General features: G+C 35.1%; 1 long non-coding RNA gene across 1 annotated transcript in view; it reads right to left on the bottom strand.

Annotated features, from left to right (window-relative positions):
• The window catches only part of LOC144312879 (uncharacterized), a 37,794-nt gene extending 12,014 nt beyond the window's left edge, over window positions 1-25,780 (bottom strand). Inside the window, exon 1 of the long non-coding RNA XR_013378523.1 lies at window positions 25,687-25,780. This is a non-coding gene — a long non-coding RNA (uncharacterized LOC144312879). The remainder of the gene's footprint in view (window positions 1-25,686) is intronic.

The raw sequence follows: 25,780 nt of genomic DNA, 5'->3' as shown, positions 1-25,780 counted from the left end.
TCACTATATTGTACACTGAAACTCATATTATCTCGTACGTTAGCTATACTGGAGTTTAAATTTAAAAAACACTAAATTTTTACTAAGGAGATGATATTTTCCACATGAAAAATCCATTTGTATGTGTATGTGTGTGTGTATTTTACAAATAAATATAAAAGTTTATTTAAACACATCAGATATTGAGGCAGAAATTTTTAAGCCAGGGTAGAAAGATGGACTCCCTTTACTATGCCTTGTCTCTTTTCTCAGAAGGTGCTAGGAAAAAATTGTACAGGGATATATATTCCCTTTGAAGAAAATGTTGAAGAAAGAGAGAATGTAATACCTCACCTCCATGTAATGCAAAGTGATACTTCTTTGGGTAGAGGTTTTATTTTCCAGCAGACCTACAGCATATATTCCCCCAGGTGTAACACTGACCTCCACCGAGAGGTTCTGAGATATCTACTAATTAGGGACTCAAGCTTTTGAAGAGAAAAAGATTTGCAAAGAAAAAAGTTGCCTACATCTTTCAAGCCCCAGGGCAGCTACCATGTACAGGGCCAGTGATGAGTTATGCAGGCCAAAGCGTCTTCACTTGCTGTTCTTAGAGAAATAGTGGAAGTGAGTTTTGCTGAAAAATTTTTTTTTTCCGTTTAGACTTTTTTCCTTACAGCTTCAATGGAAAGAAATCCTTATGAAGATTCTAAATAAGGAAGAATGTTTGAATTCAGACAGTTGATGTGTGACTTTTTTCTTTTATTTATTTTTGTAGAGAACAATTGTACAGACTGGTATTGCTTACAATGTCGATTAATTGATTCATTCTTCAGATATTTTGTCTACATTCTAGCTAGTAAGCCCCAGGGTAAGAATTTGTTCAAGTAAAACAGGAATTTCTCTAAACCAACATTTGAAACAGTATTTGCTTGAATCCTATCGGTATTCTGAATTATAGCCATAGAAGTGAATAGATGATTTTACTCACTTATCATTTGCTAACCTTAATAAGTTTTTCTTAAATTATTAAACTTATTAAACTTACTAAATTTCAGCCAAAATTGTTAGGAGCTCAACGTATTTTCTCACTATTAGGTTTCTGAAGAAATGAGGCAAAAATCTTTTTATGATAATAAACATGACCTGATATGATATGTACCATTGTCATTGTGGTAGCAGAATTCTTAAATATTTTTTAAAGGTTTTATTTATTCATTCATGAGAGACACAGAGAGAGAGGCAGAGACACAGGCAGAGGAAGAAGCAGGCTCCATGCAGGGAGCAGGGAGCTTGACGTGGGAGTCGATCCCCGGTTCCCAGGATCACATCCTGGGCCGAAGGTGGCGCTAAACCGCTGAGCCACCTGGGCTGCCCCGAATTCTTAAATATTTTTATTTTTTAATATTTTGGGCCTTAAAATTTTATTTCTATACCCCAATTTAAAACTAAGAGTCAAAAACAATGACCTGTATTATTGAGTGTAGTTACAATATTAGAAATCGAACAAAAGTTATGCATCTTTTTGCATTTGAATGACGCATTTGGAGGTTTTTGGCTGCTCTTGACCATTTGGAAATTATTTATTTTTGAAGAACTCACTAAAGCTCTATGCTAGGTTTTTTTGAAACATAAAACAAGCATTCAGTGCAGTTTTAAAGATAGTATTTTTAGAAAAAGTGCTTCAGCTGTGAAAACTAGTTCTAATGCACAAACATTGCCAAAGTAATTTTGTTCATTGTAGATAAACTTTAAAAAAAGAATGTGGAAAACTAATTTTTTGGGAAATCATTTTATACATTTATTCTATATGTTCATATTAGATAATAAAATGAAATAAGAGATAATGGAAATGTCCAGTGTAAACTCAGGTAGGGTGTTCATTGGAAACAGAGAAAAAATTAGCATTTATATAGGAATTAAAACAATGGATTTCTAGCTAAAAGTGAAAGGACTTCCTTTGAGTTGATAATAAAGGATATGATGCCACATTTACTCTTCCAATGGTTTAGAGTTAGGGTCAGAGAGTTAGAGATTCAAACCAGTGGAGTAATGGCATTTTTAGTACATAGCTCTTTCTGAGAAAATGCAGTAAGATACTATTTTCTGATGCTTTCTTATAAGGAGATATCATTCCACAGACATGCTTTTCATAGGGGTAATTATTTGTACCAGATTATGAGCAGACCCAAAAAGAAGATCCTTCTGACCCAAAAGAAGAATTCTGTGAATAGATGGTATATCATATTTTTATGAAAAAGGAACCATCATCTTGCTGATTAGATTCAAGTTAGAGATGCCCCCCTATCATAAATTCACAGGGGAAGGGAAATTTAGTTAAAATAAGTGTGCTTCTAGGGGGATTGTTCTTTTCATTGTTGGGCAGGAAGAAAGAGGGTTTACTTCCAACTATGACTGGAGAACATATTCCTACAAAAAGCTATATAAAAGTGCCTGGAAATCTAAAAGATAATTAGACGTCTTGACTTTTTCTTTTTTCCCCCATGTTTTTTTTTGGTCAGTGTTAATATTGTGGGCATATTCTCCACAAAAAAAGGGGGGCTTTTCATGTATTAGACACTTAAAACTATCTCTTTAATGGATGTTGAATGGGAGTAGATAATACACAGCACTCAGGATTCTGGATTATTTTTACTATGCTGAAAGGCTAATGCTAAAAATCCCCAATTGTCCTTTCTATAGTGAATTGCTGATACATTCTTAAATTTGGCTACAAAATATTAATACTTGCTGTGAAAGTTAACTTCAAATAAAAAGAGGTATCTGTGTTAAACTTACAGATATTTAAGTTCAAGTTGAGAACCATTAAGATTAGAGGAATAAACCCACAATTATATGGTCAATTAATCTTTGACAAAGCAGGAAAGAAAATGCAATGGGAAAAAGACAGCCTTTTCAACAAATGGTATTGGGAAGACTGGACATCAAAAAGCAAAAGAATTAAACTGGGCCACTTTCTTACACCATATACAAAACTAAATTCTAAATGGGTTAAAGATCTAATTGAGAGACAGGAAATGATCAAAACCCTAGAGTAACACAGGCAGTAACCTCTTTGACATCGGCCATAGCAACTTCTTACTAGATATGTCCCCTGAGGCAAGGGAAACAGAAGCAAAAATTAACTATTGGGAGTACATCAAAATAAAAAGCTTCTGCACAGTGCTTTCTTATAAGGAGATAATAATCAACAAAACCAAAATAATCAACAAAACCAGAGGCAACCAATGGAGTAGGAGAAGATATCTGCAAATGATGTATCTGATAAAGGGTTAGCATGCAAAATATATAAAAAACTTATAAAACTCAACACCCCCCAAAAATAATCCAATTAAAAATGTGCAGAAGTGATGAACAGACAGTTCTTCAAAGAAGACATCCAGATGGCCAACAAACACATGAAAAGATACTCACTTAACAAGAGGGAAATGCAAATCAAAACTACAATGAGCTATCATCTCACACCTGTCAGAATGGTTAAAATCAACAAGAAACAACAGGCTTGGTAAAGATGTGGGAAAAAAGAACACTTATGCACAGTTGGTAGGAAGGCAAACTGGTGAAGCCACTGTGGAAAATAGTATGGAGGTTCCTCAAAAAGTTAAAAATAGAACTACCCTGCAAACTAGCAACTGCATTACTGAGTTTTTACCCAAATAATATACGAACAGTAATTCAAAGGGATGCATACACTCTTATGTTTATAGCAGCATCATTAACAATAGTCAAGGAAAGGAAGTAGCCCAGGTGTCCATTGATTTATGAATGGATAAAGAAGATGTGTAAATATACAGTGAAATACTACTCAGCCATAAAAAGAATGAAATCTTGCCATTTGCAACAACATGGATGGATGAGACTAGTGAATATAATGAAATAAGTCAGAGAAAGACAAATATATGATTTCACTCATATGTAGAATTTAAGAAACAAAACAAATGAGCAAAGAGAAAAAAATAAGAGAGAGAGACAAATCGAGGAGCAGATGCTTAACTATAGAGAACAATCTGATGGTTACCAGATGGGAGGGGAGTGGAGGAATGGGGGAAATAGGTGATGGGGATTAAGGAGCGCACATGTGGTGACCACTGAGCGAGGTATGGAAGTGTTGAATTACTATATATTGTACATCTAAAACTAATATATACTGTATCTTAACTAACTGGAATTAAATTAAAAACTTTTGAAAAAATAGAGTCAAATCACCGTTTTAAAAATAAATGAACATTGTTTTAATGAATATGCCTATTTTACAAAAGTAACTGAAACAGAAAAAGTGAATGATGCTTATGTGCCTTTCTAGTAATTTTAATTGAGTTTTAAACTATTTTAATTCACTAATGGAAGGAGACAAGGTGAAATACTGGCATGTTTTGTCTCTCTAGTTATTAACATAGCAATTTTCAATAAAATTATTAAGGTGAACTTTAATTATTTTTTAAAAAACATATTCTTATAAAATAATCTTAGTCCTCATGTATTGAACTAAAAATTATAATCTTTGTCCTCATTTATTGAACAAACTTATTTGTTTTTTGTAAAAATTCCAGACCGCTGCATTTCAGAATTATAAGGGGTAAATATGTCAGGTAAATGACTATCATTTATGAAAGATGGCTTGAGAATATAATCTTTAAATCTAAGTCAGGTTTGAAAAGTATTTTGATATATAACCTGGTTCATTTTTTTCACTTCAATTTTTGGAAATTAAATCACTGCCAAGAATAAAAGCATTTTGAGTATACTAATAAAAATAGAAAAAGACAAGCTAACAATTGGGTGGGTAAAAATCTACTTACACACACACACACACACACACACACACACACCTTTGACTGGCTATCTAGATAGCTAAGGCATTAAAAGGTCATCTTTTACTTGATCATAAACATTAGCTTCAGGGATTATTTGAACCTTCCCCTAAGGCTGCTGCTAGTTATGACACAGTTATTAAGCTAAACCCATTTGTCCTTTTTAGAACTGCTACTAAATATCTGTGAGTGATGGTTAGGTACTTATCCAAGTAGAAGCTAGGCACCTCAATTGAAAGTAATAGAACGAAGAGGGGCAAAGATTAATATCTATCCTAAGGTAAACAAGCTAGGATATATTTTTAGTTTAATGAGTACTTTTACCTTAACTTTGGCATATATTACATATTTTTACCTGGAGAATATGCTTATTCTGCATACATACAATCTTGCACCCTACTGAGAAACTAGTCTTGTACATAAGTGATACCCACACTGCAGTAGTTTTAAGAGTTAAAATGACCAGAGAAATTAACAGTGCTGATAGTACTAAGCTACACATTTAGAAGTGACACCTTTGTCCTTTGATATCATTTCCCAACAAGGTTATCGTTGAAACTTGTTCCATTCGAAAGAATTGTATTTCTGACAGCTAAAGTAGCTGACAACACAGTGTGAGTTGACATGCTACTCTAGGTCCTTCCTTTTCTTTTTCTTTTTTTCTTTTTGGAATTCTCCTAAAAGATTTTAGTTATCTATCATCAGGCACAAGTTTAGATTCTCCTGTGCCAAAGCAGCTTGGAATGTGTTGGTGAAGAGGACACTCCAGACAGGACAATATGCTTGTCCACAGAGTGAGCGTGAAGAAGAATGCTGAGAGTCTGTAGCAGTATTGCTTTGGCTGGAGTGAGCCTTGGAGGAGAGAGTGGAGCCCCCGCGAATGAATCCTGGTGCTGAAAGGGTGCACTTCAACCTTTCAGTTTGTACACAAGCCTCAGAGCAACAGCACTCTCTGGCAATTGGCCTTCTTATGCCTAATTTCCAACCCACAAGTAGGAGTGAGGTTGTTGAGGATATCCTCACCCTTAGAGTTATTCACTTTGCATAATGACTCTACTTAGCACGTTAGGAGGGAGTGCTGATGTCTAAGTGCCCATCTGCTTCCATAGTCATTACTGTACACCCTTCAATTAAGCAGTCCAGATATGAGTTCTTTCAAGATAAACTGAAAGTGATTATGGTGGTGGTTACATGAGTATGTACATTTGTCAAAACTCATCTAACACTTAAAATAGGGGAATTTTATTGTATGTAAATTATACCTCAATAGACTTGATTTAAAAAAAAAGTTTAGGAATCTCAAAGTGTGAAGAACTGTTAGATAAAATAAGAAAGCTGCTGTCAACAGGGACATGGTAATTTCTGCTATTGTTACAGAAATAAACTTTTCTGAGTACAGAATACATTAACCATTTATAAGAAATAGCAAAACCAGCCTGTAATTGATGTATTTTGCAATGATTTTATGAAACAGCATGGCTCCCTTTTTTACCATTGTATTCCCATGGATTATCTGGTGCACTGCACATAGTAGATACTCAATAAATACTGGTGGAATCGTTGATGTCTGGGTTGATATCTGAATAATTGATGTCCTGTGTCATGTAAGTCTTAAGTGTTTTGAATCATTCAGGGAAGCATGCCGAAGGGAAGATTATATCTTGATTTATGAAAAAGCCTTTACCAATTTGGTTGCTTTCACAAATATTTATTTTTCAGTCATTTAAATTATGAAATCCAAAGAGGGAAAAACAAGGTAGTTAAGAGGAATGGGTGAATTTCCTCTTTGGTTGAGGGAAGATGGTGGATGGTGATCACAGTGTTTGGAGGAAAATATTGTGTGTGTGTGTGTGGGGGGGGTGTTTTGGAGCCTTTTCTACTAATTTTGCAGCTCAAAGCAATAGTTAGGTTTGGCACTCACTTGAGTGTCTGACAATTCATAGCACAGACCTAGAGATTATGCATATGGAGAAAGCAATGCCTTTTGCCTTCTGCACCGTGTTTAGCTCTCACTTAAACACAATAGGGGAAGAGACTGGAGCCATTAGCTTGAAGTGCTATATTTGAAACCCTGCACCAACGGGGCTAAATATTTAAAAGAATTAACTCAAAGTGTTTCTTGGAATATTCACAAATTAAGACTTTTGCCTAGAGTGTTTCCAACGTGATGTTACTTACGATTATATTTACCTTGTTTTCCTTTTTAAATAAAACATTTTATTTATTTATTCATGAGAGACTCAGAAAGAGAGGCAGAGAGATAGGCAGAGGGAGAGGCAGGTTCCTGGTAGGGAGTCCCAGGCGGAACTCGATCTCAGGACCCGGGGAATCACACCCTGAGCCGAAGGCAGACACTCAACCACTGAGCTACCGAGATGTCCCTTTACCTTGTTTTCTTAGAATAAACTCTTCTTTGAGAAAATTAAATCACTTTACTTAATTGTTATATGAAAGCCATGTAGAGAGAAAGGAGAGGAATGAAAATAGATAAGCATTGCCATCATCACGAACCCTTTGTGGCTCCAAGTTTGGACCTAATGTTCTCTCCTGCTAATTATGTTAACTTTCACCATAGACTCATTTCACTCATAGACACCATTTCATTTTGACAATTTTCTCCACTACACTATAAGCTGCGTCATGGCTGGGACAAGTTGAACTCTCTCTGCACTACCCACAACGTCTAGCACATAATACGATGCTCATTGAATATTTCTGGAATGACCGAATACATATATTAACAAATACTGTGACTAAACGCATCAACTCTTTCCATTTTCTCTTTTTTCTTTATGTTCCTAGACCCTCCAAGTTTACACGGAGCACACGACTTCTCACAGTTTCCATTTTTCAATTTTTCTTGAAATTTATTTTATTATTTTATTTTTTATCATTTTTTAAAGATTGTATTTATTTATTCATGAGCGACACAGAGAGAGAAAGAGAGAGGCAGAGACACAGGCAAAGGGAGAAGCAGGCTCCATGCAGGGAGCCTGAGGTGGGACTCGATCCGGGGTCTCCAGGATCAGGCCCTGAGCAGAAGATGGCGCTAAACCACTGAGCCACCTGGGCTGCCCTTTCTTGCAATTTTAATAATAATTCAGGCTACTCTGATATTATCAGAAAAGATGTCTGCAAAGTTTGATATTTCCAACTGAAGACAAACATTGGCCTTGGATTTCAACTCTTTTCTCAAGAACTGGAACTCTAACTTGATTGTGAGTCAGCTTTGAACATGCAGAGAAGGATGATGTTCTATGAAATGACAGACATGAAGATGGAAGGAATCTGAACCTATGCATGACAATTTGCAGCACAATTATTTTAGCCCAGATCACCAAAGGTGGGGCAAGAAAGAGAAGTAAGCATCTCTTTCTTTTAATCTATTTCATTTGGGACTTACATACCAATATATGTCATTTACTAATATGTACAGGTGAGTATGTAATATATACAATCAATGACATACCTCTACGAATTAAGAAAAAGGAAAAAAATCTGAATGAACCTCCTAAAACAAAACAAAACAAAACAAAACAAAACCTCTCCTTTGTTATTACTTCAAAGTAATATGAACACTATGTAACATGAGCACTATGAACACATAGTGCTTACATAATAATTTGGCACTTTCCAGACTTAAAGATAGACTACTATACAATAAAGAGTTCAAAGTCAATGCCTTGATTTTGAATTTATGACTTAATCTTTCTGGGCCTCTTTTTCAAAATCTATGCTTTGAGCTCTAAAATTTTATTTATCTTTGAAATTCTACGAATTCTTCTTAATGTAATAGTAATATATATTTTTAAGAATTCTGATAAGATAACTTCCCAATGTTCTTACACATGGCTAAAATATTTCCAAACTTCAGCACAGGGCTCATTAGAAAGAACTACACAATTGCTTAGAGTATTCCCTCTATGGCTAATCACGGATGTGCAAACTATATTCCTTATTTAGAGGAATGAATAACAAGATGCCCAGTGGTTGTCTTAATGAGTCTTTTGCCTTTGTGAGTTTGTTTTTGGACTTCGATCTATCTGTTCTCAAACTGCCTATTCCTTTTCCATTATTTTCAACCCATAAGACCAACCCAAGAGATTTTATACTAGTATAGATGGAAGAAAGACAGGCATTAAACTTTCCACTGTTCTCTTCTAAATTTTACTATTTAAAATTTTTCACGGGATCCCTGGGTGGCGCAGTGGTTTGGTGCCTGCCTTTGGCCCAGGGCACGATCCTGGAGACCCGGGATCGAATCCCACGTCGGGCTCCCAGTGCATGGAGCCTGCTTCTCCCTCTGCCTGTGTCTCTGCCTCTCTCTCTCTGTGTGCGACTATCATAAATTAAAAAAAATAATAATAAAATAAAAATAAAATTTTTCACATCTAGATTGAGAATATTTATTTACTATTATTTACTAATAATATTATATATTATTTAATATATATTACTATTAATATATATTACATATAATATATAATATATATTATATATTACTATATACTATTATTAAGTATATCAAAGATTTACATTCTTTGTTTTTAGTTCTCTCAAAATTTGTCATTCCAAAATTATTAAAAATTTATAAACGTTATAATAATTTTATGCAAGGCCACTGTGGTAGTTGAGTGGATATTTCAGACATGCTTCTGTCCATATTTCAGTGGACAGAGATTTCAGACATGCTTTCTATCTTTAAGGTGTCTGCAGACTCATGAGAAAATAGAATACATATGAACACATGCACGTACACAAATAAAAATGGAAGATCATATTATAGATCTTTTTACTTGAGGAGCTCAGATACAAGAGAGATACAAGTGAAATGGAGAAGCTTGTGGTTTAACAGTCAACATGCATTTTAAATAGACCATGTGGTACAAATAGGCCCTAACCAAGAGCTCTGAAGCATGGAACTAGGTACAGACAAGGTGGAGATGTTTACATCATATTTGCGAAGCCAGAATTAGTCTGGTTTAACTGAAGCAGAGGGCTTGAGTAGGGCTTATGTGGAAAGTAGGTTTTGGGGATCATTTTGGGCCAAATCAATTCAGTTCTGCAGATGAACTTAAAAAATGGATTTTGCTTTTTTTTTTTTTTTTAAGAAGGTACATGAAAATCAGCTTCTTAGGAAGATTACTTTGAGAGCATTGTGTGAAAAGAATTAGAGAAGTCAAATTGAAGCCCAAGAATTAAATTGGGCAAAAATTGCAGTTAGCTAGGCAGGAGGAGAAATAGTTTTGAACTAGAGGAAATGCCAGAATGCAGGACTTTTAGACTCCTAATCTGTTGACAAAAATTTGAATTTCTTTCTTTCTTTCTTCTTTCTCTTTCTTTCTTTCTCTCTCTCTCTCTCTCTTTCCTTCTTTCATTTCTTCTTCCCTCATGTTTCTTCCAGGGCTCTTTCTTCGGGCTTGTCATTATTAACTTTGAATCCTTGAATCGTTCACATTAAGAATTCTTATTTAAGTAGTTATATCAGTAAAAGTAGAAGTAGTTGCTATCATTTGATATAACTTTTGTTGGTCACTTACTATTTGTCACGTTCCATCTTAAGCAACTTATATGTATTACCAAATGTAAACTATGTGTTAAACCATATGAAATTGCCATTTTTGCAGGTTAAAAATGATCAGAGAGTAGCAATTTCATATGGTTCACTTAATCCTCACACGACCATTTGAGTTAGTTACTATTATTATTTAAATTTACATTCAAGGAAACTGAGGCTTAGAGAGTTTAATTTGTGTAAGGCTATAAAACCAGTATATGGCAGAGCTAGGATTCAGACACCAACAGTGTTGCTCCAGAGCTTGTTGTCTAAAACACTGTTATCTGCTTACACTGCATACTTATATAATCTTCCCAATGATCTTAGGAAAATACACATTCTTACTTTACAAATGAGAAGCATGAGACACAGAAGAGTAACTTGCCCATAGTTATCCATATCAAAAGAAAAAATCCAGATTTGAACCTAGTTCTGTCTGACTCTAGAATGTTAATGTTCAACCTCTTCATGAGGAGACAGGAGACAAGATTGGAGTACCTCCTGATTGCCTATTGATATTTTAAAGAAATTATTCTAAAATCCTTCACATTATTTTACTTTCCTGTTTAATTCATGAATTTTGTCAATAACTCAAAATCTTCTACATCTTTAATCTTCATCCTTGACACTGCAACTTTCCATCATTCTGTCTCTCCTGTGTCTACTAACATTACTTTTGACTTTAAACTTACATCAGCTTCTTAATCACATTTTATTTAACTTGTCTCATGTTTTTTTTTTTTCTTGTTTCACTTCATATCCAAATCATAATGGATGCTACAGTCAGTTATTTCATCTCTACCTTCCTTATCATTTTCAATTTCCTCACCCATTGACACATTTGTTTCAGTTTGCCAGTGAATCCCCACCCTGGCTCAACCAAACTATCAATTTTCTCTAATTCTGTTCTCAGGCAATTTGGATAAAATTTGGAGAAAATTATAGAACCATGTGGACTGACTTCAATATAAATGTATGATTTCCAATCTAAGTTGGACCTTTGAAACTTAACACAGTAATCTTTTAAAAAAATCATTTAACTAATTTATCTCATTTTTATTCAAATTTCCAAATACACATGGGAGTTATTTTAAATAATTTCTTCTTGTTCTCAAACTGCCTATTCCTTTTCCATTATTTTCAATCTCAATTTCTCATTCATAGAAAAATGAAAACTTTGTACTCCTTCAGTCTTTTTTTTTTTTTTTTTTTTGTACTCCTTCAGTCTTATGATCATGTTTGTTTACCTCATCTCCAAACCTAATAATATTTTATCCTACTCAGAAAAAAAGCCATTCTCATCTCCCCCTCCCTCCAAAGTCCATCTTTCTCCCAAAGTTTCATCCTCTTCTAGGACTTTGAGCGTTAGATTTCCTTTCTTTTTTGAATCATCAATTCTCACTCATTTTAAATAAATCTCTTGTTGCTGCTTAAAAACATACTCAAGGCTTCAGTCACTCCTTCCTAAAAAGAAAAACAAATCTGTCCTCAATCTGGATTCTGTGATGACTTCTATGGTTAAAGTTGCCAGCTCTGCCCCAGAGCCATTAAATGTTTTCCAATTTATTCCTGAACCCCTTTTCTTAGCTCTTTTCACAAAGTGCCTCCTTATTTTCAAATCTTTCCCATTTCTCATCTGGTGCTCTATTTGCTATTTGCAGCCTCATTTTGCTCTTCTCTATACCATGAGCTTAGCTTTGCATCTACTTAATCTATGTTGTTCTTGCATAGACTCCCTACTGGAGAATCCTCCCAGCCTTATGAGTGGCATGCAGATAATTCTTTCACTATCTGCCACCCTAACTCCTTTCTAAATGAAACTCTCAAATCCATCCCAAGTGTGGTCTACCTGTGTTGCCTACTCTTAATCTGTCTTTGATGTTTCATCCTTTTGTAATCTAATTTTATTCTTACCACTCCACTGAAACTACTCTTCCTATCATAATCAATGACCTTCAGGTTGAGTTCCCAAATCAAATTCTCTCATTTCATTTTTTTCTCTTCCTGCTCTGTGGTCAAATCATCCCTCTCCAAATTATCTCTTTTCTGGATTCTTTGATAATCCTGTCATTTATTAATTAATACTGTAAAAGAAGTTGAGCATGTTTTATATTATATTATGGGCAACATACTAGGTTCCAGGGATTCAGAGATAAACCAGATACACTTCTTGTCCTCAAGAAATCCTTGTTCTAATGAGGGTGACAGATAAGAAAATAAGCATTTATGAACAATGTTTTAAGTGTCAAAATAGAGCATGAAGAAAACTATAGGGAATATATTAGTATAAAAAGGATGAAAGGACAGTTTCTTGGGTTGGGAAGGCTTCTTATATTTCTTCTTTTATCCACATCCACTAATTTATCTTCCTCTTCTGCTCACTAAATACCAGCACTCTCCAAAGTTACCTTTTCACCTTATTCCCCGTTTCTTTTCCAACACTACTTCATCTTTCCTTTTGAAATGTCACCCATGTCCCTATGTTAACTCATTTTAACATCCAACTCAATACTTGTATCAGCCAAGTTCAAGACCAGTTGTTGCCTTCTTGCAATCTTTTCAATATCTTGAAAATATTCTTATTTGATTTCCTACAAAATCTTTTTCTCTTGAGTTTCTTTTTCTGTATAATAGTCTTATCCATTCTGAATAAGACTATTCAGTCCCCAAGTTATTGACCTCACATTAATCTGGAATACCACACATTGTTTATATACTTGGATCCCCAATTAGGTAATGTGTTACTTAAATACAGACTCTTTTCATGTTTGATCCAACTCTGACTGGAGTATTCAGGGCTTAATCATGTTTATAAATAAATGTATGAAGATAAGGAAACACATTAAGAATTGTTAACAACATATTAGAAATCATAGGTGAGATTCAAGTTTGAGTCTTGGTAAGGGAGGAAAGGTCATGTCATTAATATTCAGTGAGGGAAAGGAGGAATATTATTTTTAGGTTTGATATAATGGTGAGGTTTGCAGATGGAGAGATTCAGGTTGTATTTGGAAATACTGTTCTGGAATTGCAAAGAAATTTGAGAACAATCACTGAAGAAAGGGATGGAAATGGCCTTTTTAGAACTTGGATGTAGGGAAACAGAAAAGGACAAATGGCTCAAAATCTTTAAAAAATGGTTAATAGTGGGATCCCTGGGTGGCACAGCGGTTTGGCAACTGCCTTTGGCCCAGGGCGCGATCCTGGGGACCCACGATCAGGTCCCACGTCAGGCTCCCTGCATGGAGCCTGTTTCTCCCTCTGCCTATGTCTCTGCCTCTCTCTCTCACTGTGTGCCTATCATAAATAAATAAAAAAATTTAAAAAAATGGTTAATAGCAACATTTTGCTACTATTAGGGACATAAAGATTTCTGGAGGGATTTTATATATACAATCTTTGGAGTCAAAGTTGAATATCCAAATGCAAAGCCCCTGAAGATTTGTTTAGACAACTCAGGAGAAGCAAAGAAACAACTGTTGAACTGGAATAGTGTCCTGTCACAAAAATCAAAGTGGATAGGAGAATGGTGTTTGGTTTGACTAATCTGGTAAATAATAGTGATGGTCTCCTCCTGACTATTGTATATAACAGCCAAGAAAATAGACTTTTGTAAGGAGGTAATCTATCACCTTGAAATAAATTAGAGCTCTATCTGAATAAGATGCAAAAGAAATGCCAACTGAATGTCCATTTGATTGAGTGATCTTGTGGAGCAAAGTTACAGTAGGATGATAGCGGTGGGAGTTGGGTAGCAGGTGCTTAAGGAGAGACCAATGCTGGAAGTAATGGACATAAAGCATACTTCCAGGAATTTGGCAGGAAATGGAGGGAGAATACAAGATACTTCCTTGAACAGTAACAAAGTCAAATATTTTAATTTTACCTTAACTTCCTTTGCTTCTTTCTTTTTCTTTGCCCCTTTTCTTTCTTTACTTTTATTTAGTGGGTAGGAAAGGAAATCCTACTCTGTTCATAGGTAGATAGAATGTAGGTAGAGTCGAAGAGAAAGGTGAAAAGAGATAATTGAGCATGAACCACATTTAATGAGTAGCTCTCTTGGAAGGTGCTGTTGGGTTAAACCTAGCCTGTTGGTGTTGGGTAAGTCTATTCATAGACCCAGGCCACAAATAATTTTTTTCTTGAGGGCATAATGCTACCTTAGTGATCTGAGTCCAGGATTCTAAAATGATTTTTTTTTTCTTAAGTTGGGGATGTTCAAACATGTAGACATCTAATCCCACCCCTAAACTTTATATACCTTAATTTGTGGTTTTAAGGAAAAGGGGCCAAGAGAGTGAGTAGTAACATGAGTCTCACAGTTTGGATGCTGGCTATACACATAACATGATTGCAATTTTGATAATTTCTTTGCTAACAATTTATTTTGGGAACACAAAGTTAGTAGTTGCTCAGGTGCAAAGCATAGGATTTTATCAAGTGTAATAAAATAATTAAAATGTTCTGCAGAAATTGAAAGAACTACATTTGTATATTTTACATTTACATATTTATGCAATTTACAAAGTAAATTGCCTTTGTAAATGCTAATTCATTGATGCTAATATTATCTATCACCTTTTCCATGTGAAGACCCTCTTACAAAATAGAATTAACTGTTATGTTTTCTTGCATTGGCAGCACTCCCGAATTTGTGTCTTCTCCAATATGTGAGAAAGTTTAAAAAAAATTTTATAAGGATTTATTTATTTATTTGAAACAGAGAGAGACAGAGCACAAGCAGGGGAGTGGCAGGCAGAGGGAGAAGGGAAGGAGGCTCCCTGCTGGAGAAGGCCCAGGTAGGGCTAGATACCAGGACCCTGGGATCATGGTCTGACCTGAAGGCAGATGCTTAACCAACTGAGCCATCCAGGCACCCCTAAAAATGTCTTTAATTAGTCAACAACATACATTTGTATGTTTTTTTCTGACAATTTCACAAATTCATTCCAAGATTTACATTTATTTAAAAATACCCTTTTTTAAAGTTAAAATTTCATTGAATTCTTAACAGATTCCCATAAGCACAACATATTTGAGTTCTGGCATCTTCAAGCCTATGTTTATGATTGGTTTAAGCATTTCCCCTTAGAAAGCTAACATAATGATACCACATAATGAAACGATCTTTTTTGCCTAATAATATATTCACATCCTCAAATTTGGTTGCAAATAAAGAAATTACAAGTTTTTTATTACTTAGAAAGAGGTGCATTTCTGACCCCAAAAAATGCCTAGAACTTGGTACAAACATTCAATTTTTAAATAAAAGTAGTTGTTTCTTGGTGCTGTCATCATTTGTAAAGAGATTAATAGAAGTTGACAACATGTGCCATTTATGTGTCAGGCTGGTTAGCAGAATCTTTTGATATGCAGAATTATTTGTCAGGTAACACATTTCTAGTTCTCTCTTCACCTTGAAGTAGATCTATCCAGTTTGGGTCATTCCTATCTGTTTCTGCCAGCAGGGCTTTAGCATAGCCCAGCCCCATGATTTTTTGCATTCCTCTTATTCTCCTTTCTTAACACATTGAACAAATCCTGGTGGCTTTTTTTTTTTTTTTTTTAAGATTTAATTATTATTTTAGAGAGAGAGAGAGTGAGTGAGCAAGCAGCAGGGCGGGGCAGAGAGAGGGAGAGAAACTTAATTAAACAGACACCCTGCAGAGCATGGAGCTCCACTAGGGACTCCATCTCAGGACCCTGAGCTGCAACCAAGAGTTGGTCTCTTAACTGACTCCACCACCCACCCGCCCCTGAACAAACCTCAGTTTTAAAATACCTGTTAAACTTTCCTCTACAGCTGCAGAGCAAAAATGAGGTAAAAAATGGCACACAGTTCTAGTCTCCAACAAGAACATTTGGGCAATTAACCTCAATTACTTGTATAATTCTTTTAGTTTAGTATCTACTCTTATTTCCATTTAAATATAATCAATATCTACAATCAAATATATAATAATGTATAATATATAATGCAATATTGAAAATTTAAAAGTTAACTCACCAAAGACATTTTTGCTTCCAATTTTATATGAGTGTCTGACCCGAAGATAGTTTAGAACTTCAACATTTGACACACTAAACAAATCACATCAGCAAACAGTAAACAAAAGGACAGATTTCTTTTCCCTAATTCCAACTTTCTCATTTGCTATATGTTTTATCTTAAAGGTCCTTATGATTGTGCAGTTTTCTTAGTAGAAGGTAAATCCATGAATCTAGCTAAAAGTAATTTCTTTGGATACATTCCCTTTTTAATTTTTTTGGAGTATTTCTTAGTGAATTCAATCCTATGTTTTCTGAGATTTGTAATAACTAATGCAATTCCTGTTCATTATGAAAGTCACTACACTTATTTTTTGATGAAGTATAAAATTAATATTTTACTGGTTTTAGAAGTCTTCTGAGTTATATAAGAAGTCAGAAGGGAAAACATATTTTTAGACTATATTTCTTTGGCATTACTGTTTATTTGGAGAACTGTGTCCCTAATATTCTAATTGGTTATGTAAATCATTAGTTCCTCTGTTACTTTCTTTTTTTGTTGCTAAAACGGATAGCCCATTCCATATTTGGGAAATGACTGCCAATGACTTAATATTTTTGTAATAGTTTGTCACGCGATGTTTTTTTCTTCATCAGATAAAATTAAATTGTATTCATATTACTTCAATCCCATGAACTTCTAAAGCAGTCAGGCTACAAATTTTATATGAAAAGCAAAGCAAATTTTCCTATGTATTATAATATTGCAATTTTTAGAGCAGATAATTCAGGGGGAAAAATATACTTTATACCGGGGATGAAATATATTCGCCAACTTCTCAAATTCAGCCTTCCATCCTTTTTAGAACTTCATCTAATTTTGCATTAAATCTGATTTTGATCTATTTTATAAGTTACAGTCAGCTTTTAAAGAGAATTGTTTCTAGCATGTGAAAAATGCTTTTAAGTTACACTGATTAAGAGAGAGCTGTCTCTTGCTTTGCCAAACCCATCATGTCAAGCTGGCAATTAAAGGGTTATTTAATTGGAGAAGTTCAGAGTCAGATCAGCATTTCCCAGTGGCACGTATCTTTAGCAGTAAGTGTGGAAGCCAACTCGGAAGAAACACGTTTGAAGTGGCAGGACTAATCATGCAGAAGCAATTTGCGATTTTCTCTCTCAGCCTAGATAAAGCAGAGCATTATGACATTGGCTGCGCTGAGCAAGGTCAATTTACTGTGAAAAGCCAGCTATAGACTCCAACTTCAAATAGACTTTTATCCTGCATAGCTAAAAACGGGATTTACTCTATTGCTTACACTACAGAATGGGCAAAATGAAGTGGACAATTCAATTAGGATGCATCCGTGTTTGTCACTACTTTTTTTTTTTTTTTAAACTGTTTCAGATGATCAGCCTGTAACTCGATCTCAAGATTTCTCCCACCCCCCTGGGAGCGAAGTATAAATACTTGCAATAAAGTTTAGTTTTTAGTGTTTTTATATTTAGTCATTAAGAGTCTTCCAGTTACCTTTAAGAAATACGATGCTGGATCTCTTTTATTTATTTTTTAAATAAAAAAATTACAGTTTGGCTTTAAAATGAAAGATTCGTCCCAGAGATATACACAAAACTATCATTACAAAAATATAGCATATTAAAAGCGTGAAAGACCTTTTTTGGCTTAGCATTTATGTAATATGCTGTATAATGTTTAACTTATTCCTAATATGGGAGACACTACATAAAGAGGATCCTCCTTCTGTTGGACTAGATATGAAATTTGCATTAATTTTTGGAAATGATTATATTTATGGGAGCAATCATATATATTGTTTGGCTAATCACAGTGAATAAACAGTCTATTCCCTTAGCCATGGGGGAAAATACTCTTCTATCTTCTTTTTTGGCTGATATCCAGAGTAGATTAGTCTTATGAAAAATGAAATAAGAGTGCACCTTAATTAGCTGTTCAAGGATTCAGTCATCTGAGATATCCATGTTTTAGTGCATTTAACTTTATTAGGTGCATCTGATAGACTCCTTCGGTCACAGTTTATATTGATAATGGTGCCAATAATCAATTGTAGTCAAAATATCGTGAAAGTGGGATGGATGTTGTTTCCAGAAGCTGAGCCAGAATGTAAATGAAGATATGATTAAATGTCATTGTTATTATAGTTCATAATAAAAAATCTATACTTATGCCTGGGGTACAATAGCCCTACAAATTAATGTACTAGTCAACAGTTTTCTGGACCATATTCTGGTGCTCTTTTTAAAAATTTGGCAGGTGATGGAACTCCACAGTGCTGACATTCACTCCCAGAACATTGTAGAAGCCAGTCTTTTAATATTTTCATTGGCTTACTGAGATACTGAGGTCATGCAAAGCTCATTGGTCTCCTGCTTTTGCTTCCCCCATGATTGACAGTAATGTAATGTTCTTTTAGAATTTATGACTCTGGGTAAAGGACGGACTGAAATATGTGACTCAGGTCAAAAATGAGGATGAAGAATATCAGAGATGAGGTATTTGTTTTAAATAGAAGTATAGAATCAATTTTTAATTGTGTTTTAAAACTCTACCTCGAGATAATTAAAAACAGTTATGAATTTTTTTCCCACAGAGACTAAGGTTTCTGTTTACTAACAGTCAAAACATTAAAAATTTTAAAGTACATATATGTAAATGAATTTTGCTTTGCATTTTTAAAACTATTTCCTTTTGGTTTCATAGGGTATTTATTCTTTTAGATAATCCTCCATAACTCAGAATCTATTGTGAACTTATAATAGTTAGGGCTGGTGGATTGTAAACCTTATGTTTCCATTGTATTAGAGCATAACTGAATTCTATTTTACATGACAAAATATAATCCAGTCAGTGATTTGCATATGCTATTTTTTTCACAGAAGTCCAATTTAAGATTTCTTAAAAGTAGAGAGTTTTAAAATAAAGAAGGTATCTCTTGAATAGAACCTTAATATATGCATATTATTCTGTAACTGTGATAGTGATCACCAAAATAATACTGTCATGTCATTGTGTCACATCACAGTGTTCAAACTTCATTGGAATCACCTGACTAGTTTCAAATTATATTGTGCTTGCTCTCCCCCCTGAAATTGTGATTTAATTGGTCTGGGATATTGCCTGACCACAATATTTAGAAAGTAAAACATGCCAACAGTTTCTTGGTCCACATAACTCCAACTTACTTGTTAGTTCACTGCAAATTTGGGAATGGATGTTACGAGTTCTAAATATATTTTTTCTATTATTTACTCTGATCTTTTCTTCAGTTCTTCATCTTGCCTAAGTATAACCTAAATTATAATATTTCTCTTTTGTGTGTGTACATGTACAATTGACGAATGTCTCAGAAATCAATTTTAATACAAACATTTCTGTATTGCATATAGGAAATAGTTTTAAATGCTTTATTTGAAATGCACCTATACAGATTATTTCTTTAAATTATTTGCAGTTTAACAATCATTGCAATGGAAACTTTACATTGAATACAATTACATATAAAGGGATATAATAGATGTGAAATATTTTTAAGATTAAAAAGGTCCAAACAAATGTGAAGTATTGGTGTCAAGGTATTATTGTGTATCAACAAATATACTTAATTGAGAAGTCTATGTTCATATTCACATAATCCGAGCATTCTCATTATGAAGAATATTTTAAGTAACTTCTTATGTAGTCTGACACTTTACACTTGTATTACTTGACCTATCAGTTTACCTAACTTTAGTTAAATTTCTTAAGGCTTTAGAGTTCAGGATATATGCGTGTGCATGTATGTGTGTGTGTGTGTGTGTGTATCTTCAAAAAGCAATCTCAACTGTAGCACATATTTTGCATTTGGATAATCTAATCATGACAAGTTAATACTCTTGATTTAGTGCCCAAATAAGATACATCTTCAGGCTTAGTAATTATCAAACAAGTTATGAAATAGTTTCACTTTCTAACCTGCCATGGCCGAGACTTACATAATAGTGTAATTACACTTAAAATTGTACACGCCCCTTCAAAAAAACCAATATATCTACAAAAGAAGTCAGTAATCTGTGACAAAGCCAACTTTCTATTTTTTTTAAGATTTTATTTATTTATTCATGAGAGATACAGAGGCAGAGACATAGGTAAAGGGAGAAGCAGGCTCCCTGTGGGGACCCTGATGCGAGATTCAATCCCAGGACCCCAGGATCATGACCTAAGCCAAAGGCAGATGCTCAACCACTAAATGACCCAGGTGCCCCCAAAGCCAACCTTCTGCCTGTCATTGGCAAACTAGCAGAACAACAAACATGAATCTTGTTTTCTTGTTTACATTTTAAGGAACATATCCTAATTTCTTACAATTCAATTGACTGCATACTGTTTGTCAAGAGTACAAAGCAGCAAATGAACAAAATGAAAAAACAAAGCCAAATCATAATCACCTCACCTTTGCTCTCACCACAGAAAATATCTCTTTGGAAAACATACAAGCAATTGGGGTAAGTCAGACGGAGTACACTGTTCTTGAACATATCTGGCATACAATCACTTTTTTAAAAAAGATTTTATTTATTTATTCATGAGAGAGAGAGAGAGAAAGGCAGAGACACAGCAGAGAGAGAAGCAGGCTCCATGCAAAAAGCCCGATGTGGGACTCGATCCCAGGACTCCAGGATCACACTCTGGGCCAAAAGCAGGCGCTAAACCGCTGAGCCACCCAGGGATCCCCTACAATCACTTTTTTAAATTGAATGACAAAATATCCTTCTTAAATGCTTCATGGAAAGTTTTCAGTATTAGGTATAAAATTAACACTCCTGAATAATCAAATAGAAATATGTGAATAGCTATTTTGAGTGAAGGGTTAGTTTTGCATAGAAAGGTAGGAAAGAAATGACAGAGAGATATTAATTTAAGGGAAATTATAGAAAATGAGCAGAGAAGCTGATATTAGTGCTGTATCACAGCTTACTTTTTAAAACTTTGTAGGTAAATTTCTCCCCTTCACTTGAGATATTCAGCCTAGCGCGTATGTGTGTGCCTGTGTGTGTGTGTGTGTGTGTGTGTGTGTGTGAGAGAGAGAGAGAGAGAGAGAGAATGCTGAGTGCTGGGGGAAGAGGTGGATCAAAATAACAAGTGACTTTTTTAACAAGTGACTTTTTTTAAGCGTTATAACCAGAAGAGGAAAATGAAATGACCAATTGTTATACCTACAGAAAATTAGACTAGAAAAAATATTTGTCCAAAATGTTTAGAATAGGATACCTGCCCATTGAAATAAAAATTTGTCCATCATTTCTAAATTTCACTTTTGAACAGGTATAAATGGAATTTGTTTATTGAACAGTAGTGATTTTAAATATTTAATTGTCTTTGAAATTGAGATTATTCAGAATGCCAGGCAAAGAGAAATAAATCAGAAAATGAATAAACAAGCAAACATATAGACCTTCTTTAATTTATCTTTAAGCATTCATATCTCTTTTTGGTTCTGTCCAAAAGTAATCCTAGAGATATCTCCCTTCATGGGGATCTTTAAATCCAGAAGTTTACAATCAGGTGGAAATGTCATCTGCTTCCAGTGTATTTGAAAACTGGGGTTACTAGTATTATTTTAATTCATTATTAAAATAATTCATTATTTAAATTCATTATTTAATTTAAATTATAAATTTAATTATTAAATTAAATAGTATTATTATTAATTCATTATTCATTATTTTATTAAATATTATTGATGTTTTCTTTTTTTGTACTCATTTCCACTGCTGTTTTGCTACTGTTCTGGAAAGCCAGCATTTCACTTCTGAGAACTGTTCATGTTTAACTCTTTATCTAAAAATAGTTGAAAGCATTTTTTTTTCTTCTTCCACATGAAGGATACCAGAGGCACCACCAGTACAGCGATGAAAGGAGATGCAGGCCCTGGTGCCTTGGCAAGTGAGGGAGCAGGGGTTCAGTAATGCCAGGACTCCTGGGGGTGGATGAGAGGTGGGCGAGGTACTGACCCTGATGGAGTAAAAGAATGTTGAGTACTCTGATTTTCATATTATGAAATTACACAGTCCTAGGAGTTAAGGATGGTCTGCCTTGGAATCATTGGTGTTTATATTTGAAAAGTTAATATTTGAAAATTAATATATTATATTAATTTTGAGACTATAAAGAAATGAGAACTACAGCACAGTCAAGTGGGAAGGTAAGTGATGAAATGTCGGAAGACTGGGAGTCTGGCTTTGACCTTGTAGTAAGGCACAAGCAAATGGATTTCTCCATGTCCAGTGTTTCCTTCTGCAGAATGAGATTTTATTTTTTTTACCTAGCACAAAGAAGTGCTATAAATATATGTAGATCCTTTTAAATTAAATTAATTAATCTTTTAATTTAAATTCATTTTGCCAGCTAGTATAACACCCAGTCCTCATCATATCACATGCCCTCTTAATGCCCCTCACCCAGTTACCCCATCCCCCCATCCACCTCTCTTCTCCAGCAATAGTATGTTTCCTAGAGTTGAGAATCTCTTATGGTTTGTCTTCCTTCCTGATTTTTCCCCATTCAGTTTTCCCTCCTTCTCTCCTCCCCTATTTCTTCTATTCCACATATGAGTGAAACCATCTGATAATTGTCTTTCTTCTACTGACTTATTTAATTCAGCCTAATACTCTCCAGTTCCATCCATGTAAATGATATTCATCCTTTTTAATGGCTGAGTAATATTCCATTGTATAAATAAAACACATCTTCTCTATCCATTCATCTGTTGAAGGACATCGTGGCTCCTTCCACAGTTTGGCTATTGTGGACATTGCTGCTATCCACATTAGGGTGCGGGTGCCCCTTCATTTCACTACATCTATATATTTGGGGTAAATAACCAGTAGTTGTAGGGTAGCTCTATTTTTAACTTCTTGAGGAACCTCCATATTGTTTTCTGTGGTGGCTGTACCAGCTTGCATTCCCACCAACAGTGTAAGGGAGTTCCTTTTTTCTCCACATTCTCGCCAACATTTGTTGTTTTCTGTCTTATTAATTTTAGCCATTCTCACTAGTGTGAAATAGTAACTCATTGTGATTTTGATTGTATTTCCCGGATGACAAGTGATGTGGAGCATTTTTTCCTATGCCTGTTGGCCACGTTTAGGTCTTCTTTGGAGAACTGCCTGTTCATGTCTTCTGCAGATCTTAAAAACTGTTTGAAGATGTTTTGCTTAAGATGGTCAGACTTGAGTCAGCTCTGCATTCTCCGTGAAGTATTACTTGGCCTATCAGTTTCTCCTTCTTCCCCTCTGTCCTCCTTTCCCTCTTCTCCTGGGCTCCTTTAGTACCAACATACTAACCAGGACTTTTGTGTACAGTTGTGCAGGATGAGTGTTAACACAGAGGGTGCTGAGTGTATTTATGCATTTATTTAGACAAACTTCATGTAGATGGCAGTAAATCTTTGTTTCAAAGATGTCTATATATTACCAGAATATTCTGGTAGATGAAAGTAAATTATTTTCATAAAGGCTTTTCTTTTTTCTTTTAATATTTTATTTATTTATTCATGAGAGACACAGAGAGGGAGAGAGAGGCAGAGACACAGGCAGAGGGAGAAGCAGGCTCCATGCAGGGAGCCCAACGTGGGACTCCAGGATTACACCCTGGGCTGAAGGCGGTGCTAAACCGCTGAGCCACCCAGGCTGCCCAAGGCTTTTTCTTTTTCAATAGCACAAAAACATTGTTTGAGTTAGCAGTGATCCATTCTATTCTATTCTATCTCTATTCTATTTGGCTCTAGGTCTGCCTTCCTTAGTAGACAGTGTCTTCACCAGGGAAGGGACCGTTTCTTATGTAATTGTCTCTCTTCCACCTTTTCTGAAGCATATGAGGGACACTAGAACCTAATAAAAGTTCTAGTGGGAGATGGCTGAGTGAAGTAGGAAATGATGACTAAGTTTAAAGTTCTAGGTCTTTATGAAAGTTTTTACATAAATCTACGATGATATTACTAGTAAAGCTAAGTAGCTCCAAGGACTCCAATAACTCTTAGGATGTTATAATTTAAGTGTTATTGAGTGTACTGTATGGTGAAACTATGTAAGAGGAGCCTGGAAAGACCTTTTGGTTTTGTTTTTTTTTTTTTCTCAATATTTTTGACTCTTCTGCTTCCATAAATATTTTAATTACTCTTAAGAGCTTTTTAGCAAGTTTATTCATACTTGGAGTTGATAGTCTATGCAGTACATGGGGTAATTGTCTTCTGAGAATTAGAACATAAATTTGCTCTCTGAAAGTCAAGCTATAAATTAAGATATGATGGAACAAAGCAGATATTTTCAAAAACATCTTAAAAAGAACCTAGCAAGACCTGGCTTTAACCTGATGAAAGACAGTATATCTAAAGAAGGAATGTGCCAATCAGGATGGGGCTTCGTCACCTATGCAAAGTCAAGAAAGGAGGGTCCCATAGGCAAACTTCTGCCTCTCTTGGAAGAGTCCATACACCTTGCTTCTCCTGGGTTAATGCACAACCTTCTGAACTTGGCTTCTAGGCCCCTGTGTCCTATCCTCTAAAATCCAGAGTGAGCCCTTCAATAGAAAAATAAGATTATGCCATGACCATGCTAAAACTCCAGTGACTTTCTATTGCATTTAGAACTCCATATCCTCCTGCAGAGTCCCACATCATACTTTCCTGCCCATGTCTCCAACTACACCTCTGCAGACACTCTGGCCTTCTTGAGTTGTTCAATAAGCCACCTCTTTCAACTAGAGGCCTTTGTACCAGCTGTCCCTTCTGCCTGCAATGCTCCTTTCAGGGAGAACCTTTCTGAAGCTGTCAGTTTCTTTCTTTCTTTCTTTCTTTCTTTCTTTCTTTCTTTCTTTCTTTCTTTCTTTCTTTCTTTTTTTCTTTCTTCTTTCTTTCATTTTATTTATTCATGAGAGACACACAGAGAGAGAGACAGAGACACAGGCAGAGGGAGAAGCAGGCTCTATGCAGGGAGCCGATGTGGGAATCGATCCCGGGACTCCAAGATCATGCCCTGGGTCGAAGGTGGGTGCTAAACCACTGAGCCACCCAGGCATCCCTGAAGCTGTCAGTTTCAAGGTCATTCCCTCCACGACAGCTTCCCCACACCATCTAAACATAAAGAAACTCATTACTCTTCCATACATTAATCTCTTGTAATTAGCTCCATAATTTTCAGGCACTTATCATTTTCTGATCGTTTGTTTGTTTGAGGTGGACACTGCTTAGAAGTCACAAAAATGTGTTTATTCTTCTCTATACAGCAGGCGAGGGAACATAGCAAGCAGCTTACCACCTAGTTGTGGAGACAGATCAGCGAGCTTGCCTCCGGATCAGGACTATGGGCAAAAGTTAGAGTTGGGCAATCCAATGAATAGTAGAGAATC

This window comes from Canis aureus, chromosome 4 (genome assembly GCF_053574225.1).
Source record: "Canis aureus isolate CA01 chromosome 4, VMU_Caureus_v.1.0, whole genome shotgun sequence".
Taxonomy (NCBI): domain Eukaryota; kingdom Metazoa; phylum Chordata; class Mammalia; order Carnivora; family Canidae; genus Canis; species Canis aureus.
This window is presented reverse-complemented; position numbering and strand designations above follow the sequence as displayed.